Source organism: Periplaneta americana, chromosome 15 (assembly GCF_040183065.1).
Source record: "Periplaneta americana isolate PAMFEO1 chromosome 15, P.americana_PAMFEO1_priV1, whole genome shotgun sequence".
NCBI lineage: Eukaryota > Metazoa > Arthropoda > Insecta > Blattodea > Blattidae > Periplaneta > Periplaneta americana.
In genome coordinates this window covers 115515070-115528961 of record NC_091131.1, presented here as the reverse complement: position 1 = coordinate 115528961, position 13892 = coordinate 115515070, and positions in this window count along the sequence as shown.

The window sequence follows — 13892 nt, the reverse complement described above, 5'->3', positions numbered from 1 at the left end:
GGCCCATATAAGTTGGCGCCACTGGGAGAGAGATAAGTTCATGAAATCTCCTTCAGCATCATAATCACATCATCATCACCACCATCACCATCACTACCCCCATTCACAGAGCTCGCTTATTAGATGCTTATTTCAACTTAGAAGAAAACTGATTATGTTGACTTAAATTGTTCAATCCATGTTTTGTATGAACGTCGTCGAGCTCTCCTACCTCTGTATGTCTAGCTTAAAGTATTTTCGGATATTAATTGTTCTCTTACATTCTCTACATATATATTGTATTACATATATATTGTATCCATGTATTGGATATGCTTCAGTTCTTGATAGTTTAGACTTGTAATTTCTGCCCCTTTTCTCATTGATTCGATGTTCTGCGTACGAGTAAAATTATTAAATAAAAAATAACACACCCCTTCGCGGGAGGAAAGTTCGGGATAGAAGCAGATATCAAATGATAGACGACATTAAGATATATGGATTATACGAGGAAACGAAGAGGAAGGCAGAAAATAGGAAAGATTGGAGAAAGCTGGGTTTGCAGTGAAAGACCTGCCCTTGAGCAGAACACTAGATGAATGAAAACATCCTAAATTTGACATATTAACGAGATATTCCTTATAAAGATTTAAATGCTATTTATACTATAATGTGTAGTATAATATTTTAGATGAAAATTATATTCTCTTAAAAGCAACCCCAGTTATCTATCTATCTATCTATCTATCTATCTATCTATCTATCTATCTATCTATCTATCTATCTATCTATCTATCTATCTATCTATCTATCTATCTATCTATCTATCTATCTGTCTGTCTGTCTGTCTATATATATATATATATATATATATATATATATATATATATATATATACACACATATACATATACATTACTGGATGGCGCAGATGAAAGTAGCCCGCCTCCCGTTTAAATGCGAATGCGATAATTTGAGTGCTTGAAATTCCATTATTGTATTCTATCGTATCGTATCATAATGAAATGAGAAAACAGCTGCAACAATGGGCAATTTTATACAATAATCTATTGTTGGCATCTTCCTGTCAGTACACAGTAGGCTATAAGAAGCAGTATTTCATCAGTCATCAGTCTAATTACACGAACGTGTCTGTTCGCATTCTGAGTGGAAATTGTGGAAGCGTGAGGACAGATTCGATTAAGGAAACCCTCGAAATTTTCAGTGACAAGTTTATGGATAAAGGACAACCGGCAAAGAGAGCAATACAGGATTTGGTTAAAAAGTGGCATGCTAAGGGGTTTGTGCAAAATGTATGTATCTGTGCAGATGTATCTGAACATGATTAGACGTGCACAGCTGTGTTTTGCTGCAGGGAGCTACTTTCAACATCTATAAGAGGTGAGTCCTTTCAGCACTTCGCTTCTGTATTTTTCTTCTGTATACTCTATCGGTCTTACTAATAAACCGTGTATAGTTTTTATACTAGACTTATGCAGAGTTGAGACAGAAAACTTTACTAATAAACCATGCAGAAGCGATGGACGTATAAACAGCATGTAACTATACAATGGGAGTAGTTATATACACGAAACCCCTTGTTTAAGCGTTGTATATAGAGAAAAAATGGCCGCCCCTCTAACAGCTGTTCGTATCGACTGTCATTTTATGATGATGGTTGCCTAGTAACCAAAGAGGAACAAACCAAAGAGCACAGAATAATTAGAATAATATTACTGTAGCTTGTACTCTTTGACCAAAATATAGTATGGTAATCGATTAGAGCCAGTTGTACTATCGATACTTAACACGCCACACTAGAGCGCTCTACAGGATGCAATAGCGAACCTCAGATATTCTATTATCACAGTCTACTATATACAGTCGCGAAGCTCAATATGTAGTAAAAATGCAAACATGGGTAGTTGTCCACCACTAGGATCGCTACTATCGCCTCATCATCGCAGATCTCTCTCCTAGCAGACGACAAAATATGTTACACTTTCGTTGTCGTGTTCTTTTGAAAAAATTAACACCTTCCTTTCATTATTTAAATATTAAATGCATAAAGTTAATTTATTATTTTAATGAAGTATATTAAATTCCACCATAAACTGGAAGATAACGGCACGAAATAAGTTAATATAATTTTTGTTTGTGCAAAACGAACTGAAATTTACTATAATAGCTTCACTCATTCAAGATTATAGCGATAATTAACTATGAAACCAATAAATATTAATTTGCATTTCCCTTTAGAACAATAATAATGGAAATATCTATTAATGGAGTAACTTAAGTGTACCGGTACTTGTAGTGTAGGCTTACGTATTTAACAAAGTGGGATGAGGTTAAGCAATAATAATCACACCAGAATTGGAAATAAAACGTGATCAATAAATTTTATTATAACAGACTTTTTCTACGTCTCTATTAAGCAACAAATAAAAATAACAACAAAATTAACAGCTATAATTAAAAACATATCCTTTGACAAAAAAAGTAGGCCTAAGCAATAATAATCCCACCAGAATTGAAAATAAAACGTGATAAATAAATTTCATTAAAACAAACTTAATTTTTCTACGTCTTTAGAAAATAACACATAAAAATAATAACAAAATTAATAGCTACAATTAAAAATATATAATATGAAAAAAAGTAGACCTAACCTTTATTTCTCTGGAAATTTAACAGCCTAAGTGACAGAACTTTAACCGGTATCTAATGTCCTTTCGGTTAGACTGAAACATTTCATTGTGAAATTTAAGGATATAATGTATTCTAACAGTCACAAAGAACTTCAAAATTAACAGTTTTGTTTCTGCACAGCATCCTTGTGGAAACCCAGGAACCTTTCTGAATCTTTCGGAAATCGGAAGAAGGATAACTCTGGCCTCTTTCTCTTACTGTTGCTACAATTTATAGCACTACAAACGTCTCCTCCTTGTCCCATATTATTATTCCAATTATTAAATTTAGGCATTAACATTTTCATTACAACCAATAACGAACATTTCACAAGCATCAATGTGAAATACGCAACGAGCTAGCACGCGATAGAAATACGATAGTCCAAAGTCGACCATGGACAGCCTACTGTTTCTAGTTGCTAACCGCTTGGAGCGCTTTATCACGAGATTTGCAAAAAAACACCTCAAGCTTCGCGACTGTATATAGTAGACTGTGCTATTATCTTTCGTAACGAAGTAATGACGAAACTATGACGTAGCTGTGTAACAGTTGTACTGTTATACGCGACGTATGTAGTGATTATTAGTAAGGAATTTACTCACGACGTATAAACGTGCTACTCATTGTATAAGTATAAGGCAGTTAAACGTCTGTATATAGAGTTTTTATTAGTAAGACCGTATACTTACACGGTCTACTTTTATCTGCGCAACTCTGTATGTATGAGTTTTTACCGTTAGGCTAATATATATATATATATATATATATATATATATATATATATATATATATATATATATTTTTTTTTTTTTTTCTCGCCGCCGCGTAAGTCCACCGTATGTGTACTGAGAACAAAGCTGTGATAGAGCTCCTCGAAATCTATCTGTAGTGCAAAGACAACCTTGTGCCCCTAGGCATGTGGACGGTAGAGTGTATGTATGTATGTATAAATTCACTTTTCTAATTAATACAGTAACGAAATGTAGAAACAAATTTAAAGAACTCATTGCAAAAATTACTAACGAAAGTAATGGCTCTGTCGAAAGTAGAAATACGAAGCCAAAGGAAAGGCAATATCACAAATTGTGACTATTGAAACTTTGGGATATCCTAAAGTGTCGAAGCCGATGGTCCTTATTAATGATGTTAAAAATGAATATATTAATTTTTCGCGTGAGGCTCAGTCACGAGAAGGTGACACAGTTAAAGACTTGTTACCAAAGAGAACAGGACCAGATCCCGGTTGATTCTGTAGGATATATGGCAGTAGAGAAATAAAGTATGGGTCTGTACCAAGTACCAATGATGGTCCATTATCGCCACTTCATCGTCTCACTGATTCTGAATAGCTACTATACTTTAAAAGGGTCGTGTATAAAAGGTGTCTTGTTTGAAGGACAGCGGGCCATAGTTTCGTAACCCTAGGGCTACCATAGAATCTACCCCCGCGATGTATGAGATCTTACAATGTAACTCGAGTACAAAGGACTGCAATGGCAAGCCTGTGTAACATTGTCCCTTAAGGGCGAGTTGAGATACCACGAATTTTTTTAGGAAGACAGTCCCCTCTCTCCCCCGCGCCTCTTACGTCTCCTCATCCCGCCGGCGCGTTGGACTTGATATCGATTGCAGGCAGAGATTTCAACTCTGGTTGCACAATACGTGTTTTGGAGGAAGAAGGAGGGGGGGCCGAATCGTGCAGCCAATGACGTCACTAAAACGCCCCCATTGACGTCTCCTATGTCACGTTGGGTGCCACGAGGAGTGAAGATAATGATCACCATCATCACTGTGACGTCATATTCCCAATCAGTGCTCCTCCATCAAGTTCAAGGACGATGGGCCCCTCCTCCTCTTCCTTCCTCCTGACCCCCTTCGCTTGCTCCAAATTGGATTATCACAACATGATTGACCTCGACAGACCTCCTCCTTCCCCAGGTGATTGTTTGGTGGACACTGAATTCATATGCATTTCAGTATCATCATTTTGCTTATACACTGTGCTGCTAAAATGAAATATAAACTGTGTAATGCAGATGACATGTTCTAATTAATTTTTTTTCCTGAATTCCTTGTGTATTTTCTTTTCAACTACAGACGCTGTTACGAGAAAATAAAGTGATGGTTCGGAGACAGTGAAGAATTGAATGGGTGCTCGCAAAAACGGGCTAACCATCATATGGTAATAATGAAAAAAAAAACTCGCCTTTAAATTCATGTAAAAATAAAAATATTAATGTAAAGGAAATGGTATCTCTTTATAACGAAAATATGAATACAAAAGGAATAATATTTTCCTGAACAAGATTAATCCAATCTCTAACATCATATCCCACCGCCCTCAAATCCATTTTAATATTATCTTCCCATCTACGTCTCGGCCTCCCCAAAGGTCTTTTTCCCTCCGGCCTCCCAACTAACACTCTGTATGCATTTCTGGATTTCCCCATACGTGCTACATGCCCTGCCCATCTCAAACGTTCGGATTTAATGTTCCTATTTATGTCAGGTGAAGAATACAAATAATAATAGTAATAGAAATAATGATAATAATAATAATAATAATAATAATAATAATAATAATAATAATAATAATAATAATAATAATAATTCATAGATTGATCATAGATCATCTGGCCCTTTCGTCCCTACTCTTGTGAGCATTATGAACAAGCGTTAGAAATTAATATAATAATCATCATTTCATGGATTTAAGGACTCTCTTCTTAGTCCTCCACGTTTAATTCCATCTTACTCTCGCTTATCGAGTTGTTTGATATGATCTTTTGGCATTGCGGGTAATTTAGCCTATATTCTTTCTACGTTTTTTTATCTATGTTTCTGCATAATATTTTGTTTTTACTTCTTGGATATGTTTATAATTCATGCGTGCTTGTATAAATTCATCAGTTGAACGTTTCCGTGAGGAATGCTTTGGAATGTGAGATGTGGAATAACGGAATCGAGACGTGATTCGCGGACCTCCCGAATGTGAGACTAGCATGCTGACCGCCTTCTTGAGGCCATGTCACGTGAATAGATGTGAAAACATCTGCGATCGTGACTGCCCAATATATATGTACTAGAGACGTGAAATGTTCCACGATATGTGGTTGGAAATCCCGCCCATTGTGTTATATTGCCACGACGAAGATGGTCACTTCCTCATTTTCGTTATAACAGAATTATGTAGTTAGATCAATAGGAATTTTTGCCAAGGTAAATTAATATCCTCGAGTTACGTAGTTTTTTTTAACGAGCATTAGTATACTTCGCTCGTAGCTTATGCGACGGTTTCGGCATATAAACGCATGATGCTGCGTGAATGCCATGGTGCTATAGGCTCTGTCAATTGTTAATGTGATATCTCTTCTTACCTTAGCTTTAGATGGAGACACAGAGACTCGACGATTCACGTCGCAGTTTGTCTGCGTTAAGACAAATTCAGATATGTAGGTAGGCCCTACTTATAATGTTATATCAAACTGCACTTGTATACTGGAGTCAAGAAATATTTATAACCCCGTTAGAATTTACTTTATATTTGTGATGCGAGATTGTGGTAATTTACTATTCAACATCATAATTACACTGATTATGAGCTCTCATCAATATTCCTATACTTCTTGCAAATTTTACTAAGTAACTGGCGTTGAATTCATTTTCATACGTCCATTCATTTATTCTTAATGTTCAGCCCAAGAGCAGTTCTTTCACTGAAAACCCAGCATTCTCCAATCTTTCCTATTTTCCGTCTTTTTTCTTAGTGTCCGCATATGATCCATAATAGTATATCTTAATGTTATCTATCACCTGATATCTTCTTCTGCCTTGAACATTTCTCTTGTTCACTATTCCTTCCAGTGCATCCTTCAATAGGCAGTTTCTTCTTAGTCAATAACCAATCCAATTTCGTTTTCTCTTCCTGATCAGTTTCGCCATTATTCTTTCTTCACCCACTCTTTCTAACACAGCATCATTTCTTATTTTCTCTGTCCATTTCACACGCTCCATTCTTCTCCATATCCATATTTCAAATGTTTCTAGTCGTTTCTCTTCACTTCGTCAGAATGTTCATGTTTCTGCCCAGTACAATGTCACACTCTATACACAGCATTTAAATAGTTTTTTTCGTTAGTTTCTTTTCCAGAGGTCTGCAGAAATGCTTCTTTTATCAGTTAAAAACTTCCTTTGTCATTGCTATCTTCTTTTTGACTTCCTGGCAGCAGCTCATGTTACTATTTATAGTACACCCCAAGTATTTGAAGCTGTTCACTTGCTCTACTGCCTCATTTCGAATTCGCACGTTTACCTTCTTCATTTTTCTTCCTATAACCACGGTCTTCGTCTTGTTGCATTTATCTTCATCACAAACTGCTCACAGATGTCATTTAGCTCCAGTGTTATATCTCTTAATATCATCATCTTTTCTGCTAACAAAGCCATATCATCAGCAAATGTTATGCATTTTATTCTTCTTCCTCCTATTATCACCCCTTCCATGTTTTGAAAACAGTTTTTCACTAAATCCTCCAAATATATGTTGAATAAGTACTGATAAAAGGTTCCTTGTCGTACTCCTATCCCTATTCCACTTCCTTTCTCCTATCTTAACTTTGACGTTGTTTCATATAAAGATTACTGAATAGCCTTATATATTTTCAATCCACACCAATAATGACTGCAATTATTTATTGAAGAACAGTTTTGATAATAGAAAATATTATAACGATTTGTTGTGAACATGTAGAGAAAATAGACATCATAATAATATAGGTCATTTGTTATCTCGTGGAACCAAATGGATGCGTGCGCAGTAGCTCAGAGTAAGAACTTTATGGTGGGGGTAAATGAGCTAGCTAGCTGGAAGTGGAATCATAGCGAGGGAGAAAAGTTTCTCAGTCCACTTTCTTTTTCCCCTTACAACGAATGGTTAATATACTTTCAATTTTACTCTTATTACATGATTTCTTCAGTAGTGCAATAATGTGAAGCTAAGATTGATCTTAGGAATTCCACCTTTCATACTTTTTGGCATTTCTGTTATTTTGCATAATAACTTTGCTGCCATACTTCGGTATTACTTTTGAAATTATTATATTGTGCAATATAGAAATTCGTATGTCGTCAGGTGTCTTCAGGAATTACATTTAATATTTTAATTTAATTTATTTTGCTTTTGCAGTTTCACACCACTGTCATTTTTGCTGAATATCAAATTTTTAAGACAAACAGCCTCAGAAACTGACTCTTATTTCATTTTAAATTTATATTCGAATAATGACACAGAACAGGACGCAAGTAATCATGTTATAAAAATTCCACATTACTTATGGTAACATTTACCACATAAATATTAAAATAAAAGTTTATCTTGACAATTGGTTACAACACGTACATAAATGACAAACACCAGACTGCGCAAAATAATATTTAGCTACAGACTTTAGGGAAAAAGAGATATTGGGAGACCAAAGAAGAAATGGAAGGACCAACAATAAAGTCACAACTGTGAAGTCGGAACAAGTAATAAGCCTAATCTATGAAGTGAAAGAGAGGGAAAAGATTTATATTCGAACCGTTTCTATATTTTTGCCGGGAATTCCATTAGTTTGAAATTATACTTTTATTTCCAGTGTTTTGCTAATTTTGTTTGCTCATACGTTGCAATGTTCAACAAATCTTGAGTTCTTGCTAGGATCGTCTGATCATCCATATATAGGCCTACCACCGAGTGTTTAATTATTTTTCTGGGACTCAGTTGAACGCCATGTTGTACTTTTTATTTCCACTGGCTATGGATTTTCTATATTGCATATTGAACACTGCAGCTACTAAAACTTCCTTATCAACGTCAAGAATGATTTCGGATTAAATCCACTAGGACCTGTTCCTCTGTTTATCTTGAAAGTGCTCTTGGAATTTTTCTGTTACATGTTAAACACTAGAATTGCTAAAATTTCATCATCATCTTCACCACCACCACCACCACCATGATCATCATCATCACCACCATCATCATCATCATCATTATCATCGTCGTCGTCATGAACGATTCTGGATTAGGTCCACTAGCTTCTATTCTTCTATTTATCACGAAGTTACATGTTAACTTTTGAACCTACGCGTATGTTGCCAACAGTTGCAGACGCAATGTCAATATTGAAGTGTGTACAGGAAGTAATGACAAATTTTGGATATAGATATGTGTAAGACAGACTAATTCATAATAATTATTTTAAAAGAAAACTATTTAACTGTGACAATGTGCGAGCGATTCGGTCAAATACTAAAACATTGCGCCCTGAACCACATTGAATTCAATCTCTTAACTAAAGGAGAGATATTTTGTTCTGCCGTGTTAGTTTGCACATGTTGATAGCAAGTCTGCACGTCGCAAATGATATTTTATCCACTAATTACGTACGTATACTCACGTTTCTTTCTATCAGGCGGTCTTTGTGGCCTCCGATTTATTTTCAGGTAGCCTATTTAAGAAAGATATCAATTTGGAGTGGGCGGAATGGGATGCCAGCAGTAACAGAAGAAACATATCTCATCTTCATCTCTGTTCTTGTTCAAAACTCTTTACTTGGCGATGTTTTGTTCTTAAAAATGGTACCGAAGTACTGAACTGGTACCAGAGCTCATGTCAGCATGACGTTCTTGTTTTTCGTAGCCAAAAAACAGCCGCTATTCAATTTTATAGCAGATTGAATGGACCCGGAGTCGTTCTGGAAGTTAAGCCGCTTTCTGGGCTGGAACTCGCCTTTCTGTTCGTATACTGTTCTACTGGCAGTGCTAGCTCTGCTGCTGCTGTACTTAAGAATTATTAAGTAATTATTTCACCTTGTTGCATTGTAAAAAGAATTTAATGTATGAGTAATTCTTGCTGAGACTGTACTCGTCTCGTAGCTTTTTGCAACATCAAGCACTTCTTCATAAGCGCGAATACAAAGAATTCCTTCATTAAAATGAATGTTAGTGTTCGATGAAATTATAAAAGCGTCTTGTGTCTTTTCTCTCTCTTTCTCTCTCCATTGTGGTTTAGAAAAGAATCTTTATAGAAGAATTTTGTTGCCCCTGTTGATTCGTGATTGCATTCTTGTGGTTGCCTAGGCAACGTGACGATGCAGAATGCAGGCGTGAGATACTGAGCTGCAGTACATCGCATTCCTTCCTCCTCTAGAAATTATTGTTATGAAAGTCTTGGCATGCGTGTGTGGTGGGGATATTAATAGTCCCCATTGGCTCCTCCTCCTGGTATTTCCACAAGAATACACTGAATGCCATTCCTACAAAGATCAGAAGTACGGACCAAAAATATTCACTGTTAACTGTTACTTCCTTTATTACTCACGACCGTTTTAGACTTCTTTTACGTCACAGAGAAGAGAAAATACAATAAAATGTATATCCAAGCAAGGTATATCAAAGGAAGATTAATTAAAACCAAGTTGCTGAGAAAATTCTAAGACGGGTTTCCTAGCGAAATAAGAGAACTTGTTATGCCTGTCTTTTGTCTGGTTTCACAACAGTTTCCGATTAAATTTTGTATTGTGAAAAAAGTCTCGAAACTGTGAACGACCAAGTATAACAATAGTACAAAATGAGTATTAAGAGTAGTAAAACATCCTTACATTAGAAATTAATGTAATAAAATTAATTCAGTGTAGAACATTACTATTAATGTTTTAAACTAATGGCGGATACTTGATTTGCGCTTGTAGTTCTTCCAACCGCCGTGAAGGCATCGCCTTTGGTGAACCATAAGAAACGAACTGTATAATACAGTATAATGACGATCAAGGTAATAGTGATGGAATGTCGATTGGGGAAACGGGAACACCACGCGAAAATCTATCACCAAACACCGCCTTTATTCACAAATTCTAGTTAGACTTGCTGGAATTCGGACACGGGTTACCTTGTTATTATTGATTTCAATTCAATTTCAGTCTATTTTTTATTTGTTGGTTTGTTAGTTTGTTCTAAACCCAGTTAAGAATTTAGGCCATTATCTTTCGTGAATTCATATTGAGCTTATTTGCAGGAATATTCGAGTAAGGCAGGCATATGAAACTCATTAGTCCAAGATCATTTTAATTTAATTAACATATAGCAATAGTTTTTTCAAGATTCAGTGCCTGTCTTCCGTCTGATTTCAGAGCCATTTTGGATTCAATTTAATTTCCTCGAAAACTGAGGTCAACACAAATCCATTGAAAATGAAAATTCACTTCAAAATTATTCAAGTATTTTCTGCTGTAAAATTAAATGTAATACAGTACTAAGTTAAGTTTGTAAAAAACTTGGTTAAAATGCACATAACTGTCACATTTTAATTGTAGGATTATAAAAAAAATGTTTTGCGTCACAACTTTTGGGTATTTACATCACTGAAAATACGAACCCCCTAGCTTAGTTTCGAGACTGCTTCAGGCTCCTATCTTAAGAAAAAATTGTGGTAACTGTAGTGCGCAATAAATATCTCGAACGGAGACATTAAGCTTTGTCCAGCTGTGAGGAAGAACATCTTAGTTGCGGCCCATATTAAGTAAATTGGAGCTTACTGTTCTTAAATTAAGGAGTGTCCATGCATGTGTTAAGACAAAACCAACATTTTCTTCCGATTTGTATACTTAGGGTTAAAAACTTAATTGCTGTCTATATACATTCCAAACAAAATAGACGAGCAATAGCTTCCTCGTCATTTAAAATATGTGTGCATTTCATTTCAAGGTTTGCTTACGTTCGTGTGAATATAAAGTTTTATTTAATGCCATAAGCATCGAGAGCGATGCTATAGACACCTATAAACTTTAACAATAAAGGTAATAAATACGAAGTGCAAAAATAGAACAAATACAATTTAAAATAGAATAGAAACCAAAATAAAATTAACAATATTGTACACTACTGAAAAATACGTAAGGTCTACAGAAGAATTAAAAAAAATTCTTACTATCATAAAAGGGGCTTTCTGTTAGCAACGTTGCAAAATGGCTTAAGTTTGTTGCAATGTACTACATTGTACAACGTGTACCTGTTGTGGCAATTTGTTGAACTTAGCAACTGAAATGGAGCTAAAACAATAATAAATTAGCTGTTCTTTGATTTGCTCAGTCTAGCATTTGGTTTATAAAGATAATATTATATATTGTACTGTTACTGTGAAGCCCAGTTCTGTTAATATATATTTTTTTAGCTTTTTCTTAACATCTAATGAACAATTAAGTAGATATGTATAAATTTACAACCTTTAACATTTTTGTCTCTGATGAATACGAATCTACAGCAGCGACCAGGAACAGCATCTCTCAGAGAGCTTAGCTTCTCCTGCTAATCAATTGTTGTTGCATGTAGGTACTCATGCTGACTGCTCTGTTTACAATACGAGTTCCCAATCCCTGACCTACAGGGTGCATCGTAAGGGCGTGTCAGAATTCGTATAGCCTTTCTTTGAAAAATGAGAACTTTGCCAAAGGAGGACATTTGAAGGGTTCAGAACCATAGCGCCATTTACTGAAGACGTACTGGCAGTTATTACCATAATTCAATGGAAACATAGAGCAAGTAATATAAAGTATACACATTAAAACTAAATGATATGTCAATCTTCATTAAACTATGATATTCACTTAACTTTAACCCTTGCTTTCTCCATTTTAAATAAATGGTGCTTGTCCCACTATGGCTCTGAACCCTTCATTTTATTTTATTACTAGCACTGAATGTAGCAATGGGGACTGTTTCTAGGTTTGTTTATCTGTTAGCTACTTGTGCTCACTGGCTGAGTTTTCGAGAGCCGGATCCGGGATAGATCATGGACTTGCACTCATATTGGCCCATTGTGCACTCTATGTGCTATATCTATTTCAGTCTGACAGATGGCTTGGGTGGCATTCGTGAACCCTATGCTGGCAGGCGGACCATCCTGTCCCACTTCCCATTCCCAGACAAGAGTACTTGACGAACTCCAGGATCCGGGAGCCCTAAGCCCTTAGAACCGTTATCAGCATCAGAAATCCATACTTTCCTCAGAAAAATTGCGAATGATGATGAAATCAGGGGAAAGTGGAGTGTTTCATTGGCATGGAAGAGTGAAAGAAGATTACTTGAGTAAATCCTCTGCAACGTCTGCTTTGTCCATGACGACCTGGCCGGGGTTCGACCTTTGGCAGTCAGGATGGAGGACCATCACGCTTGACGCCACAGACACAGCTATAGTATACTAATTTTATTTAAGTCTGAAAATAAAAAGATGAACTTACATAACTTGTTCTAAGCGTTGTGTATTTTGAGCAATTTTTGTTCTTTACGTGATAGCCATTCAGCATCACTTGGTCCATCTGCCAATGAGAATGAAAGCTAACGTTTAATTTTTAATATAGAATTATAAAAATCGGCAGTATTTTCATCCGTAAATACAATAATTAATGTCGACCGGGTCAATGTTTAAAAATCATATTTGCTGGAGTTGTTAGAGAAGAGCAAAGATTACAAAGTAATATTGTAGAACTAGAGGGCATAGCCGGTGTTTGCACGATAGTGAACTTCAGAATTTAAACTGGTCTCAAAATATATTTAGAAAATTAAATATGGACATAAGCTCGTTGATATCGGACTTTCCACGCAGGATATTCAGAACCAAATCTTGGTACGCAGTTGCAGAAGTTGTGGTGAATGTGTGTTCTGTTGAAAATTTAATTATCCTCACCATTCCGCAATTTGTTTAATCGATACCTCAATATCGCCATCTAATCAGAAGGCCTGGATAGCGCAGTCGGTATAGTGCTGGCCTTCAGTGCCCGAGGTTGCGGGTTCGATTCCGGTCCAGGTAGATGGCATTTAAGTGTGCTTAAATGGGACAGGCTCATGTCAGTACATTTACTGGCATGTAAAACAACTCCTGCGGGACAAAATTCCAGTACATCGGCGACGCTGATATAACCTCGGCAGTTGCGGGCGTTCTGAATATATGTAGTAGACTGTATGGAAATCCTGCGGTTGATTTCGGATCCGGGGATGCCGCAGAGACGATTCAGCTTCCTAACGGTTCACATATAAATAAATCATTCCTACGTAGGCCTATAATCGGGTCTCGCCAACCGGGTTACCCCTACTAGCACCGATACTTGATCAGAACTCATAAAGGTTCATAGAGAGAAATTAGCCTGTAATCTAGTTGGCCATCTCCATTCGGTATCATCGAAAAT